General features: G+C 47.2%; 1 protein-coding gene and 1 long non-coding RNA gene across 2 annotated transcripts in view; one reads left to right on the forward strand and one right to left on the reverse strand.

Annotated features, from left to right (window-relative positions):
• The window catches only part of znf407 (zinc finger protein 407), a 119,284-nt gene that overhangs the window by 23,815 nt on the left and 80,640 nt on the right, over positions 1–14,829 (forward strand). The window lies entirely within an intron of this gene.
• LOC144389739 (uncharacterized) lies at positions 4,808–5,513 on the reverse strand. The gene is made up of 2 exons (XR_013453889.1): positions 5,350–5,513; positions 4,808–5,011 (listed from the first exon to the last, which is right to left on the reverse strand). It is a non-coding gene; the product is annotated as an uncharacterized LOC144389739 (long non-coding RNA).

Here is a 14,829-nt window from a genome sequence, read left to right on the forward strand (position 1 = left end):
TTTTATTTCTGTCATGCCGATTAGTGTGCCAAGGAACACCCGCTCTGCCCACTCCCCGACCCCCTTCCCACTGGACCAGTGTGTGTGAGTGTGTGTGTGTGTGTGTGTGTGTGAGAGAGAGGCAGTGTGACGCCTGCTCTAAAACGAGACGGACCAGAGCGTGATGGCCCCGCTGCTCCTACATCAGCGCCTCCACACAGATTCTTGGTGAAGGACTCAATGGATGCCGTGAAATCCTATTTGCTGTACAGCTGATGGCGTAGGACCGGTTCTGCTGAAATGCTCCTCACAGCTAGAAAACATGGCATTTGGCGATAACGCACACTGACCGTATGCATGTCGTGGTGCAGTGCAGGTTCACAACCGGCAATTTAGACCAATATCTTTTTTTAGGGGGGGGGATGTTGTTCCACCAACCCTGTTCCATCAAACTTGCAGTGTGCAGCACCCACAAGGCAGCACGCCATACCAGTGCTAGAGCCCGTGGGAGTCTTCAGAGGGGCTGGTGGAGGTGTCTGAGAGGGGAGGCGGGGGGTAAGGAGGACAAAGTGACTGTTAAAAACAAAGGAAGGAACGATGGAGGCATTTTGATGAGTCAGAAAAATGTCTTCTATGAGAACAAAAAGGAAAAAGCGGCTAAAAGTTCCCATCTTCAAACAGACCTCACAGTCTTTTACCCCCCCCCACTCTCTCTCCCTCTCACACGTCCCTCGTCCCTCTTGCATGTGAAACTACAAAGGGCCGCGTGTCCGAAGGAGCCGCTCCGCTGTGGGTGCCGCCGGGTGCTGATGCTGCTGGTAATTAGGCGTCACAACACTTAGCCCGGGTGTCTCGCGCCGCGCTGGATTCCTCCTGACGTGACGGAGGGATGGAGGAGTTATTCAGCTCCGCGGCTCCTTCTGCTCTGCTGGTCATCTGTCCTGTTCAGGGCCCTTCAGCCCGAACAGCCCACCCGACACGCTAACACACGCGCACAAAATCACTGACTGCCCCCCTCCCAACTCTACCCCATCCAAGCACCCGCAGGCAGGAGAGAGGGAGGCAGTGTGTTAGAGAGAGAGATATCAAAGCCCTCCAGGGTTTAGGAGAGGGCTGTGAGGGGGTGGGGGGGGGGGGGTAGTTAAAGGGACTGTGTGTGTGTGTGTGTGCGAGAGAGTCAATACTCAGGCCTCTGCATCACTAACTGTACAGACAATACAGATCGATATGAGGTGTATTTGACTAATTACTGCAATAATTAAAAGGGTCTGTTGTGATTAAAATAAAATCAGTACGTGGTCAATTTTGGGCTGAATGGATTCAGACAAAGTCCACTAATCCAGTTTCAGCCTTGTTGCTCTCGTGTCATAAAATCATTTGAGAAAACAACGTTAGCCAAGGCGACGGTTCATTTTTCTTGTTCCCCCTCTCTTGAAGGGTCGACCCCCCCCCCCCCCCCCCCGGGACCCTCAAACTTTCCAGTTTATTGTTTTTGCCACAGCTTGGTCAATGGAAACGCACCTGAATGTGATGTGAACCGATGCGGTGACTTCATCAGAAAAGAATGTGGAGCTCGCAGCTTCTCACCACCCTCCAAGGGTCCGAATCCCCGCCGCGCTAATGTCTCTCTGCCCGACCTGCTTTGTATTTGCATATGGCCGTCGATCCTCTATTAATAACGCATACATTAACAACAAAAGATCTGATTGAATAATGGAAAAGGCAGGATGGGGAGGAGGGGGGGGAGAGGCTGCAGGGTTGGGGTCCAAATTTGCTTTGGCAGTAAATTCTGAGTTTGTGTGGCGTGCCGAGCATAACGCCAGGCTACGGGGGGGGGACGGGGACGTGCAGCTTTCATGTCCCTAAGCCATGTTCACGTCCACTGAAGACTTCTGTTTTTACACAGGTAGGCAGTTTGGGGACTATCTCAGTAAGGAAGAAGAGAGGGGCGGGGGGGGTAAAAAAAAAAGACATGAGAGGAATCAAAGGATGTTCCACCTTTTAATAATGTAACAAATATTCTAATTTCTAAAAATAAAACCTCCTCCTCATCCTTCCTGCTAATCTAAGCAGTAATTTATTCCGACCCAAGGCCATATTAGTATGCTAGCCAAGGGCAAAATGGTTACGACAAGACCAAGTTCCCTCAAAAAACTTTGACACATATATAAAAAGAGAGTGAAAAGATCAGGCTGCAACTTGTAGACCCCCCCCCCCCCCCCCCCCCGGATCCCGGAGTGGCTTGTAGCTCGTTAGTCATTGTTACAGGACAGAAACCCCCTGATACGTTTTTACCCAAATTCTTTGCTTTTCAAAACAATTGTACGGAGAAGCTACAATATAATATTTCCTGCTTTTGTGCAGGTTGTAAAATGAATGGACACTCATTCTTTTTTCCTACTGAATAAAAAGAAAAATGACCCTGATATCATAGTTTTAGAGCTGAAACGAAATGTAACATAATACAGCGCTTGGCTCTGCGCATGCAAGCATTTTTTATTTTTGATTAATTGTGTGTGAACTGTTTCTGTGTGTGTGTGTGTGTGTGTGTGTGTGTGTGTGCGTGCCTCCACTTGGATATATTGATGCCTTTTTAAGAAAAGCAATTGAGCAATGGGACTTTGTGGCAACCATCAAACACCCTTCATTATGGGAGCAGTAATAACGAACACATTGTGTAGAACAATGATGGCCGTGGTTTACATTGTTCATTTCCCGTCTGCGTGTCACACAACACTCTGAATTTATGTGAGCGCGCGCGCCCGTCTTTGTTTTTGTCATTTTACAACATCATGTTTCAGCAAATTAACGTCTGAAGCGCGCACGGTGGGGGGGATACGCCGTTGTTTGCCAACGGTGACAAACAATATATTTTGGTTAATGATGGCTTGTGCGTTTTGTAACGGCGACACAACGAATGGCGTCTGTGAGCAGCGGAAGCAAGCGGGGACATTACGCCGCTGCGCTGGAACAGGCCTCCTCGACGCGTGATGGACTGTCTGTCCGTGATCAAACTCCTTCCATGGTAAAATCATGCTAAATAACGGCGCTGCGCGTCACGCATGGGCAGTCCGGTGGGTTCCCGTGTGACGCGGAGGAACAGTCTGACTGGCGGAGGCCTCGAGCGCCTGCCTTCTACTCTCGGGCCCGTCGAAGGTTTCGGGGGTAGTGGACTGGAGTCGATTCCTGCCACGCACGCGTCGTGCCCTCCCTCCCTGATGAGCCCTGCAGTTACGCAATCAACAGTATTATTGCTGGGAAATGTATATATTTAATTTGTGAAACAATGACAGTTTCGCTTGATTTATGGCGCAAGGCAGGGTTTAATTAATTGAAAAAATGCATATTACCCAGTGACTTAATTATTAGCTAATTAATCACCGGTACTTGTTCGCCCTTCCCCCTCATTTCCCCCGTCTTTTGAGGCACATTTTTGCGCTTGTCTGACACTTGAGATTTGTCCCGCGGTCGTTTTTCTGTGAGGTCATGTTTTTTCATCCCGAGTGGCTCCTGCGACAGAGGGGGGGGGGCGAGGCGGGGGGGGGCACTCTGCTCAGGTTAAAAGTGAGGCGCGTGACGTCAAAGTCCTCTGAACGTCAGGAGATTGATGGATTCAACCTGGAGAATATCCGAGGTAACATGCGCGTACGCCACAGAGGTGTTACCCTACTCATTTCCTTGCACACGTCCATCAGGGCCGCGCCGATGCCTGAGACGTTTATGCACGAGGGTGAGAAAGTGCACCACACACACACACACACACGCCGATGTGAAGGCATCAATACGCACCCACCCAATCGCACGTTGCATTCACAAATTACAGTCTCCACTTGAAACTCCACGAGAAGGACAACCGGCGGCCTGTTGCTCACACAGAGCTTATTCATGTCCTCCGCGGTAGCCTTGGAAAGCACAATTTGCCGAAGGCGTAAGCTGATCCTCGGGGTCACGGTCAGAAAGCGCTGAATAAGCGTCTCACTGTTACAGCTGTCAGTGGTTTACCTCTCGCCGCCGGCGGCTACTAAATAGTAGTATTTATATCAGTTTTCTGCTGAAAGCACCGGGCAGGGTTGATCGAAAGATCAAGGATCGTCCCCCAAACCCGACCCCCCCTCCCTCCATGAGAGCCTCTCCAGATAGCTGCTGTTGGGAAATGATAGGGATTGGATACATCGGACACGCAATTGCATGGGAGGGAGGGAGAGGAGGCGCCCCCCCCCCCCCCCCCCCCCCCTCCACGACACTCATGGGCATCGCACGACCACCATCCAGCCCCGCATGGGTCTGTGCCCACGTAACGCTAAGCGTTTTAAACCATTAGAGCTGGTGCGAAAAAAGCCCAGTTTGAGTGCAGGGCTGTCTGTCTGCAATGAGGCAATTGGGGGATATGGGGGGGTTGGTTGGGGGGCGGGGGGCTGTCATGGCTGTCACTCAATGGGAGGATGAGAACTGTTTGGCCCTAATGGATTCCTCCAGGCGGACGGCTTACACAGCGGCTAGAAGTAAAATCGATGCGTTGTCATGAGCGAGTGAGGCATCATCAAACGGCCAGGTGGACGGGGAGGCGAGGAAGGGGGAGGTCGGCCCGGGCACTTACGTCTTTATCTCAACCTGTGTGTGTGTGTGTGTGTGTGTGTGTGTGTGTGTGTGTGTGTGTGTGTGTGTGTGTGTGTGTGTGTGTGTGTGTGTGTGTGTGTGTGTGTGTGTGTGTGTGTGTGTGCGCGCGCGCGCTTTGGAAAGGAGAGAAGAGACAGACAGATGCTCGGCTCAGCTTTACACGCCCAATGGGGCCTCTGCTATGATTGTAAGCATGAAAGGGGGCTCTGACCTCCATCATCTCTGTTGCTTTTATTTTCCGGTTCTCTTGGAATCAGACACAGATACACTCCGACACGCACACACACACACGTTGAAGAAAGCTGTGCAGACAGGGGGGTTCTTCCCTGACAAAAGTCAAGCTTTATCTCGTAGGCAACAATCCATTCTCATCGAGCACATCTCAGTCGTTTTTTTTCTGGGTTTTGACCCGAACCTGCAGAGAATGAGGCAAAAGAGGCCAAATGGTTTTAACGGTCGGTGAAGGAACTTTGAGCACATCGTTCCTGAAATATTTAACTTGACAAGAAGGAGCGGTGTGCGAAATCCTGACGGCATAAGTTGATGAGCAACCTGCGGGAGGAGAGAGGCAGTGACTCTTAAGATAGAGTTCCTTGTAAAGTCCCAGAATCATTTCTCTAAGACTTTGACTCTACTATTTACGCTGTGTTATGTGATTGCTATTAAATCCACCGCCTGTATGTCCAGAGAGGAGAGACGGCGCGCTCTCACTGTGTTTTAGCTCATTTATTTGAACCCCTTTTTGCATTTTACCTCTGCGGGGGCTCCGGGGGCCGAAGCCGGAGGAGATTGCTTCAAGCTGGCTGCAGGCAGGCCGCTGACGCTGAGCAGGGGTGCTGGTGTTCAACCTCACTTGGCCTCGCCGTCTGGGCTCCGTCGGCCCGCCTGCCTCTACGTCCGTGGGTTTCAAACGACACGCGGGGGGCGCGGGGGGGGCGAACGTAATCCTCGTGCAGCTGTTTGGAGAAACAGGCACGGTCTTGTGGTTTGTAAGATTTGTTGTGTGGACATCCTTGTTATTTCCTCTTTTGTGGTGGCGTGTACCGGCCCCCAAACTGCTTGCATTATAGTGTTTTGTAATTCGTGTTCGTGCTCGCACTGTTCGATGTCTCTCTAAATCCACTGCAAAGCAATTCCGTTTTGTATCTGCAGGTATTGCGAGCAAAACCATCTCAACTATGTTGAACTTAAGCTGCGTTGAAGTGGGCCTTTTCGTCCTTCCAACCGATCTTCATTTTCGAGCCAAAGTCGGGACTCTTGATGCTCTTGTTGTTAGCCTTTGGAAACAGGAACACATGAAAGAGTCAGTGTTGATAAAAGAGGCCTTTCAAGCGGTGGGAGCCGAAATGTGCTGTGTCCTTAGTTAAGATGAAAAGGAGTGGAAGTTAGCCGGAGTTGCTTCTTACCGTAGCTCCTCCAACGGCAGAACGTTTGGGAGGATGCCTGAGAGAGACAGACAAACTAGAATCCCTAATTCTCTATGCTAATTCCTCCGCATTTCACTTGTAATTATGCCCCGGCATCCTCCTTCTCTTCTCCAACTGCACCCCTCCCTCCTCGTCTCTTATTGCTGATGAAACGCTTTCCCCGCTCGCTCCGTCTCCTTCATTTTCGAACGCGGGCCAAATCTTCGAGCTCCCTTCTATTCGCCAAAGAGTATTTGATTACTTCCATCCTTATGGAGGTAGTTCCTCCTGGATGAAACCAAATACACTGTAGTGTCTTACTTCATCTCCACACACGGGGAATTGGATCAACATGGCCCTCCATCGACGCGCCGCGGGCCTCCGCTCCAGCCAAAGGGTTTCGTGGTGACGTACGTCCCCTTTCCCCTTCCAGCCCCGTCACTTTCCCTTCCGTCTCGGCGCTGCCAATGCGCCGTATTTATTTCATCTCGCTCACGCGGGTCACCCCTGTTATGGCGGCCATCAAATAGCCGTGTCTGAAGCCCACCTCTGGCATGATTTATGGGCCCGCTGTGACGCTCGGCTCTCAGAAGGACCGGCATTGTCCCGCATCAGCTCTCAACCCGCGACGTAGGGGCGCTTTGTCTGCGCTGAGGCAAACCAGACCCCCGTCTTTAAAAAGAATCAAATTATTTCATCATGTTGGAAATGAAAAGGCTGTAATTACTCCTAATTAGAGCCTGACTTCTTTTTTTTTTTTTTTCTTTTTTTTTTTCTCGTCCTCGTCTCTTTTCTCGCTCCGGAGTTTCGGAGGTGAAAGTCTTTTTCCAGAGGCGGTGAGATTGCTCTAAATCAGAGCTGCTGGAGTGGAGAGTAGGAAACAATTTTCTGTTCACTTTTAAATTGATTAATACGGGCTTTTGACAGCTCTCCTGGCTTTGATATCCACAGAGACGGGGATGTCTCAAGTGGCGTGATGACACCGTAATGTTTGCTTTAAGGCCCGACCGTAATGGGGCAGGCTGCACAACGTCACGATGTTTCCCGGGCCGTGGGGGAGGCGGGTGGGGGGGGGGGGGGGATGCCAAAACGGCCCATTTGTGGATGGTTAAAGCAGGCGGTTCCGTCCGTGTCTGAGCGTCTACATGTGTGGATCCTTGGCGGACCGTCTACCTCATCGCGCCGGTTGCAGAGGGTAGCGTGTGCGGCCGTGTAGGGTTTCCCTTCCAATAACAGCTCTCGGGTGGCGCGGAGCAGCAGCCTAATGGCCGCCTATCACGGAAAATCTTTTTTTCTGCCCGTCCACTATTTACATGTGTCTCCACCACGCAGGTCTTGTCGTTTTTAGGCGGCACAACAATTTGCTAAGCAAATCCACTCGCCATTTATCTACAAGGCGGAAGGGGGGTTCTGTGTGTGTGTCTGGAGAATGTTGGAGGGAGGGGGGGGGGTGATGCTTTTCAGAGGAGGTGGGGGAGCATCGAGGGAAGCAAATATTTTCTCTGGCTTGCGACAGCACAGTGAAAACACACTCCTGGTGCTGATGTGTATTAGAAGTGAGCCGGGCAAATATTAGCAGTGGCCGTGAGGGGATGGAAGGGGCGGAGCTTACTCGCTGCTCTGATATCACCAACGATGGTGGAAATGTTCTTTTTAAACACAAAATTGATGTTGTATTCTTTCTTTGAACATTATTTCTTAGATTTTTCCGTTTCTATATTGCCAGAGGAGGAGGTTTATAGCAAAACCATTGTTGTATCAATAAACCGATCAACCTAATTCTTCTGTCAACTGCATGCTCTATAAAACAATGTTGGAGCTGGCCACATCATTCCAATTGGTCTTGTTTCCTTAAGAAACCAATGATAGATGGTTAGCAATAACGTAGACCTAAACGATATATTTGGTATCATAGAAAGTCACCTATTGTACTGACTGCAGGGAGCATTCAGCCTCAGTGTGAATTGTGGAAAATAAAGCATATATATCACACACAGTTCATGCTCCGCTTACACGCACACACACACATGTGACACACACAGACCACCAGCCCGCCCAGCACTCCCAAAGAAATCGTGGCATTTACTCGGCCGGACGTTAAGTTGTTCAGGTTGGCATGTATGCTCAAGGGCACAACAAAATCAACAACAACAAGAAGAAACAGCATCTAACTCCACCCACATTTCCTGCACAAGTCAAATACGTGTGGGAGAGAGAGAGAGAGAGAGAGAGAGAGGGGCAAAAGGCTGCGAAAGGGGCGGTCAAACAGAACGGTGATGCGTCCTGTTTGTCAGCAACAGAGTGCAAGGAAATGTGACAGAGCGCTGGAGGAGGTTTCCAAATCCATTTCCTGCTCTTGTCCGTCCACATCAGCTGCTGACGACGGATCTGCTGGTCCTTATTGTGTGCTATTATGGAGGAGTGTGTGTGTGTGTGGAGGATAGCTGGTGCACACATGCCTAAAAATGATGCGTCTCCTTTGATCTGTTCCAGTTTGAGCCACATGAACAGCACCGCCGCCAGGCACACACACACACACACACACACACACACACACACACACACACATAACACGCACACACACACTTATGGTCATGCACACATAGACAGCCCTGCAGTTTGGCCCTTTGCACTTTTTATAGCCCTGCTCAGTCCGTCTTTGAGTGTGTGTGTGTGTGTGTGTGTGTGTGTGTGTGTGTGAGAGAGAGTGTGTGAATTTGACTTACTGCGGCATCTTCTTTTTTTTTTTTTTTGTTTTACATCCACATGATTTTTCTCCTTTTCTTTTATCCAGTTACATTTGTAGACTCACTGCAATAGAAGCCAGTGTTTGAGGTACAGTGCTTATTAGTTTCTTATCTCAGCTAATTACCCATTAAATAACCACATGCGCGCGCACACATACACACACACACACACACGCGCTCTCTTATTACTGGATAATTAGCAACCGGCCCATCATGAATATGCATTTCCCACTGCTTCATACAAATATGAATATATCCATTCTAATATCCTCAATTGACTTGTCATGCTTCTCATGATGCTGCGTTCAGAGCTGCTTCCCCACAACCCAGGCGCGGGAGTGGGCTCCCCCGACGGGATGGCTGCGTTTTCAGCCAGTTCACTGTTTCTATCTGCAGTCATGTCCTGCATGCGTAGTCGCTTTGATTCTTCATTAGCAGCAATTGATGCTGCTGGCCTGCAGGCGACCTGAGGAGTCAGGAGCAGCTGCAGCCGGGAGCTCAAATTCAGTCCTCACTGGGGATTTACCTTTCTCATCGGTGCTGATTTCCAATATTTCTTTTTCCTGGATATTTTCAAGGTTAGAATTTTAAAAAGCCAATTAATAAAACTCTTTTTTAATTATTATTTTTTTAGTTCAAACATCGCTGCAGGTCTGGACAGTCTGTTCTCGTTCTCTTCTTTGTTCGCCCCTCTGCATGTTTTGTTGTTTTTCACTCTCCGGCCTGTTGTGCAGAGAGGACGCTCGGAGCGGTGTGTGTCACATCAGGTGCGTCAGGATGCCCATTGGCTACCGGCCGCCGACCGGAGCCATCCCGCCCAATCAGCTGTCGGCGAGCTGACCTTTCGCTGGCGTCCTGACCCTGATGGGAGGTGAAGTGTGTGGCTGGTAGCAGTCAGTACTGGCACAGCAGGACGAGGAGGAGGAGGAGGAGGAGGTAAAGGAGCAGGCCGGAGGGCGAGGGATTTTCTTTGCCAGTCGCTCCTGTTCCCGTCCTCCTTTCTCCTCTCGACTCCTCTTTGGCTGGAGACCACGGCCGCCTTCAATGGCCGGTTTGCACCCAGTGACATGCGACAACTTGCTCGTCTCTTGTTACAAAAGCCGGAACAGAAGAGTTGTAACCACACGAGATGCTGCTGTGTGTGTGTGTGTGCGTGTCTTTGTGACTTAGTGTGTTGCTATTCGGAACGGTGACTCGTTCCACTTGCCTCTCTTCCCGTCCCAGAGGTGCTTAGCAGCAATCTGTCCTCCCGAACGAGAAAACAAAAATCAGACGATGCTGCGAAATGCTGCGAAATGCAGTAATGAATATTTTAGACATAAAGGGCCGCTCTCCCAGCCTCCATTCGCCTGGCTCAGTCCTCCAAACAGCCCTTTTAAAGTCAAGTGATGGAGGTTAAGTTAATTATGCACATTAGGGCCAGCCTCCCTCCCTTGCTCGCTCGCTCAGTTGCCCTGTGTGTGTGAGTGCGTCTTTGTGCCTGTGTGTGTGTGTGTTTCTGTGTGTGTGTGTGTGTGTGTGTGTGTGTGTGTGTGTGTGTGTGTCAGTGGCTCGGAATGCCAAAACTGTGCCTTTAATTAAACACAGATGCATGGAAGGAGGGACAGTCTGTCACACACACTTTTAATAGCAGCTGCACACATGAAGACAAGGGTGGGCACACACACACACACACAATTGAAGAAAAAATAATATAATATACCCAATGTGTGTGTGTCTGTTTGACATGAAACAACCTCTTTCTATCGCCGCTCTGCAAACAGATGAATACAGATATGTTGGTTATTCAAATGTTGCATGTTGGCAGAGCAGTATAGAGTTGGCGTGCATCTCTGATTTATATATGTTATTTATTTACGCCTTTTCAATATATGTTCTTTCCAATTGTCATATGGTTCATCCGCCCACTGGTCTAGTGTGCCTATAACTTGTTTAGGTGTTCGTCTGTGTCTGTATGTTCATAAATACCAAGACTGATTCAGGAATCTTTACTTCAAGACCAAAATGATTGGAATATCCAGAACTAATACTTGAGTTCTGAAGGTTTTGAGAGGATTTGTAAATAAAATTCTCACACACACACACACACACACACAGGTGAGTGAAAGGTGAACAAGATGTGAGATGTTTGAAGTTATTTCACATGACGTGCTTGAAAAAGAGCAAATGTGCACAGCCAGGAATGGACTGTCTGTGTGAATGGGTGAATGATCAAGAAGTGTTAAAGTGCTTTGAGTGGTCGAAAAACTATAAAAGCGCTATACAAGTACAGTCCATTTACCATATGTTCAGAGGCTGTGACAATTATTGAAAGCAGCAATGTGAAGCGACCCTGTAAGACTTTTGACAAAACGTACCCACTGACATCTGAAAGGCTGAATAGAGACACAACAAGTGGTTTTAATTACCACAGATGGAGTCCCTCTTTGTAGAAGATCAGAATATAATATCATGGCTTTTTTTTTTTTTTTTTTTTACATCAGTCATGAATTAACAGAATCTAAAGCTAAAAATATTTTCTTCTAAAATGAAGCACTTTATTTGAACTGTTTTTCAACAGCTTTCTGTTGTAATTTTCATAAACATTATTGGGATATTATTCTTTACATGATTTGACGGCCACTTGTTGAACATACAGACATTATTACAACTGTTATGCTACTTATTACTGCATTTCTGGGATTTACCTGACCGGCCATGTGTAATTGAGCCTAACTGGACAGTGCTGAACTTCATTGAATAACCCTAATCGGATATATATCATAACGTAGTATTACAACTTAACTTTCAATACTTTGAGTACTTAATAATAATAATTCCGCTTGAACAACGATGCTACAATGGTATCCTAACATTTGTTTACTTAGTTAAATGTCTGAATGTTTCTTCTACCTCTGAGAAGTGAAGAAACTTTTTAAATTGACTAAATCCGACTCTTAAATTGACACATTTCCTTCGCTCATAGTTTCTTTATTCTTGATCTAAAAACGGCTTATTTCTGCTCGTGCCAGTTTCAGATTTAATCAAACCTAATTAAGGAGACGCATCTCGTTCTTTTTCCGTGTAGGAAAGAAGTGTTTGTTATCCTTTGGATGCCTTTCAATCCAGAAGCCTCCTCTCCCCTTTGTCTCTTCTGTGCTGCATGCAGCAGCCTCATTTTTCATTAGAGGATCCCCCCATTATTTCATTTCTTGTGATAAAATGACAAGAGATTTCTTACGAGAAATACTAAATACAGAGCCGGACCGATGGGATCTCCCCTCATATGTAACACCGTTGGCTGTGGCTGAAGGCTTCATATTTCCTATTTCTCTCTCTATTATATATATATATATCTGGCAGAGTTGTAGATACAAGAGCTGTGTGTGTGTGTGCGCGTGTGTGTCTACTGTATTACATTCTGGGTGTTCCAATCTGATCAGACACCACGAGCTGGTCAGCAGACCCTGCATTGTCTATTTCTTTTTAGTTATTTATTAAAAAACTTGTTTTTGGCTGAAAAATGAGTTGCGGCGCTGACAGAGATGTCACCAGGGGACAGGGGGGGTGCAACTTATTTTACAGAGGAGGAGGAAAAGCGCAGCAGACAACTGGGAATAAAAAATAAAATAAAAATCAACAAAAAATAATGAATAAACGCACCGTATCTTTATCTAAGATGATTCATATTTTATTTCAAAACAAGTTGGTCACATTTTTCAGTGGTGGATAATAGAAAATGTAAAGATAAGGTCGGTGAAATATGAGTCGGTTTGGCGAGGTAAGAATGAGAAAAGATTAGCTTGAGATTAGAATAAGAGAGATGGAGGAGCGAGGAAGAGGAAGGCAAAGAGTCCTGCATTGTGTGTGCGGTTTGTCAGCCTGTGTGTGAGAAGAAGGATGATTGTGCACACTCCCCCCCCTACTTTGTTTTCCACCTGCCCCCACGCCAGCAGAGACGGGACATCCTTGACCGACCTACTCGGCTACACTCACACCTGCCCACGTCTATTGTTACCACCTATGCCTTAAACTCACATGCACACTTCCCGTTTCATCTGCACACTCCCATGCTTTGCAAAGGAATAACCATATGTTTGCTCTGTGCCATCGTTGCAGCCATTGTTTTTACATATTCATTTGCCTGTTTGTATCAGATGACCCGACTCGGGTTCAGTTCCCCCGCTGCTGTTTGTTCAGTGAAGTCGTTTCCTCTTGACTTTTCCTTCCGAGGCTGGAAAACCGCTCCTGGAGCCTCCAGTCGAACCACATGCCCTCCATCCAGAGCAGAGCTCCAGAGACCCGCCGGTTGTTACGGCAACCGGGACCTTCCCGAATCAAACGCCCCCAGGTGACCCTCTGGTTGGGTGGGAACTAGTAGCCCTGTGAAATTTTATCTTTTACTTTGAAATTAATACCTGTTAACCCGATTGACATAACACGTTAGTTAGCACTTCTTCTGTTTTTACCTTTCACACAGAACCTTTCTTATTTACTCCGTTCTTATGGAGAAATCCATTTATTTTTTTACTTAACTTTGCATCTGGATTTTCAGCACAAATTTGATACACCAAATGTTTATCATTTTTTTTTGTTTCCTTCTATTATATAGAGGTTGTTATTCTTATAAGTTACTGAGAGTTGTTAGGCCTTCCGTGCAGTTGAATATTGAAATGTGTTCCGACACACGAAAATACATTCAATAAACGCCGCAAAGATAGTAAACTATGACTTCAGTCAGTTTTCATCATAAGTCAAACAATCGCCGGCATCAATAAAAATTGAATTATACGTTCAGAATTGAGTTTTGTCATATATATATATTTTCAGATCGTGGATAAAAGTACATGTACTATAAAGGTGTTCATTCAAATTCCAAGAGGTCCAGTTTAGATTGACATCACGCCATGTTTAACCTGCGTTACGACCGTGTCATATATCTTCAAGTGCTCGACGGATTTGTGCTTTTGTCTTCGCACATATTTCCACATTGTGGTTTAGAGCGTCCCGTGGGAAGAACAAACATGCAAAAGTCTGTCCTTTTTTCATTAAAAGCTCTGTTTTCTCTATTTGTGTTTCTCCTTTTAGAGCCTGCCAAGTGAAGTAAATTTTTTAGGGCTCCGATATATCTCTCCTTTGTGAGCCTCCTCCATATGCGCGTGTGTGTGTGTGTGTGTGTGTGTGTGTATATCGCACCCGTGGACTCAAGATGCAGTGCTTATCGGAGTCATGTGAGATGATTTACTACATGCGATTGGACTGTGTGTTTCCCGGGTTGCCAAACCAGAGCCGTAGAGGCTACAAATGTAACTCGACTTGGTGTAGACGACGTATTTGTGTCCTCAGCTTTTGAGAACATGTTTGTCTTTTAAACAAAATCAAAAGGGTTCAGAGTTATGGTTGCATCACGTGACCGTACACGTGGAAAGGTCATTTCAGTACGAAACGCATGTTTTTCTGCTGTTATGAAAAGCCCTGTGTTGTGTGATGGTGTGGGTATGAAGTGTCCCTCTCTCCCTGCTCGCTCCGATGGCATCTGCTTTGCTTTAGAGCAGAGCTGAGCAATTCCCAGTGACGGACGTGGTCGACTCATCACGCAGGGCTAATTTACTTTTAAGTTCTGCCACGTTGGTGTTGCTTCACATCTGTCACGGCATCACGTTGACGTTGCTATAGCTGGCTGTTTTGTTGTGGGGAGTAAGAAGGCTAAACACTGACATAAGGTATGACGAATAACACTCTGACAGAGAAGGCCTGTTGTTGGTGGACATGACTGGCACAGGCCCCTGTGTGTGTGTGTGTGTGTTATTGGAAGAGTTTTCCATGGATTTTCTCTAAACACTTGAGTCTTTTGATTGTTTTCATCCACTCTCATCAAGCTGTTTGGAGGAGGCTTAAAACCTGCGCCGGCTCTTCACCAGTATTTGGATTTGCACGGATTAAATGACTGATGAAATGAGGGTACTCTTAACCCCGCAATCTCATTTTGCGCTAGATGTGCCTGACTGAATGTGTGCGGTTGAAAATGTTCCCTATGAAAAATGTTAATTTTCATTCAGACATTTTCATTTCAAAATGGCATTTCGAAACTCGTCTGTTTT

Source organism: Gasterosteus aculeatus, chromosome 20, assembly GCF_964276395.1.
Source record: "Gasterosteus aculeatus chromosome 20, fGasAcu3.hap1.1, whole genome shotgun sequence".
Taxonomy (NCBI): domain Eukaryota; kingdom Metazoa; phylum Chordata; class Actinopteri; order Perciformes; family Gasterosteidae; genus Gasterosteus; species Gasterosteus aculeatus.